Source organism: Orycteropus afer, unplaced genomic scaffold (genome assembly GCF_000298275.1).
Source record: "Orycteropus afer afer isolate SDZICR_OR568_19922 unplaced genomic scaffold, OryAfe1.0 scaffold00384, whole genome shotgun sequence".
Classification (NCBI taxonomy): domain Eukaryota; kingdom Metazoa; phylum Chordata; class Mammalia; order Tubulidentata; family Orycteropodidae; genus Orycteropus; species Orycteropus afer.
The window spans coordinates 1,146,560-1,147,731 of record NW_006921971.1 but is presented as its reverse complement, the minus strand read 5'-3'; the positions used below and the strand labels follow the sequence as shown (position 1 = coordinate 1,147,731).

At 45.5% G+C, this 1,172-nt stretch overlaps 1 protein-coding gene across 1 annotated transcript in view; it reads right to left on the bottom strand.

The window, feature by feature from the left end:
- The window catches only part of LOC103207646 (spermatogenesis- and oogenesis-specific basic helix-loop-helix-containing protein 2-like), a 137,454-nt gene that overhangs the window by 69,880 nt on the left and 66,402 nt on the right, over positions 1-1,172 (bottom strand). The gene's annotated exons all lie outside the window — the stretch shown is intronic.

Here is a 1,172-nt window from a genome sequence, read left to right as displayed (position 1 = left end):
ATGGACACTGGGAAGAGGTAACTATGGGGAGGAAGTGGGAGGGGAGCTGTTGCATTGTGGTAAACTGTGGTCAATGACATGAGACAAAGTAATGTGAACTGCTGTATGGAAAGTGAATTTGCTCTGTAAATCTTCACCCAAATCACAATACACACACACACACACAAACACAAAAAATGTGAGGTACTGTTCCAAATTTTTCTACCATTCTAGCAGGATCTGTCTATTGTGCTCCTGATCAGAAGGGTGGGGAATGCTAACAGGGCACCATCTAGGTCCTCTGCTCTCAGGGTCGATGAGGTCATGGTTCACATGGCCCATCAGCCCGCAGACTGGTTTCTTCCTCCTGTTTTTTCCTCTTCTTTCTCTTTTGCTCTGGATGAGTTGAGACCAATAATGACTATACCTTAGCTGGCCATTCACAAGCTTCTAACAGCACAGATACTACTCACCAACCTAGGATGTAGAACCTAACTTTATGAACCAGCCTTAGCCAGTTGACCAAGATGTCCTATGAGACTGTGGTTCCAGCCCTTCATAGCTCAGAAATCAACCCTAAGAGGTGTTTGGTTACGTCTAAGAGGATCTGTGCCCCCAATGGCTTCATTATACAGCTGAATATACCTGCTACACGTGTCCACTTACACATACTTATATGTACATACCTACACACACCTGCAACACACACAAACACATGTCTGCACATGCAGTTTTCAGTTGTTTTGGCTTTTGTTTCTGTCTCACATATGCCATGGTTATCACCAAGAGGTCCTTCTTTCCTGTGTATTAGCGACATCCCTCACCTTCGTCAAGCTGTGTACACATCACCCTCGTTCCCTGTCACCTGTCCCGTCACCAGGAAAAAGTGTCCACTCTCCAGGCAGTGAATCCCTCCCCGGCCATCCTTGGTCACCACGAGTGAAGTTTAGTTCTTGTATCCCTGTTACTTTGTAAGTTAAAGGACTAAGTCTTATAACAGCAAGCCCAGGAGCCCCTGGTGGTATAGCAGTTAATGCATTTGGCTACTAACCAAAAGGTCAGTGGCTCAAACCCACCATCCGCTCCACAGAAGAAAGATAAGTCAGTCTGCTTCTGTAATGACTGACAGCCTTGGAAACCCCATGGGGGTCATTATGAGTCAGAATTGACTCAATGGCAGTGAATTTTTTTTT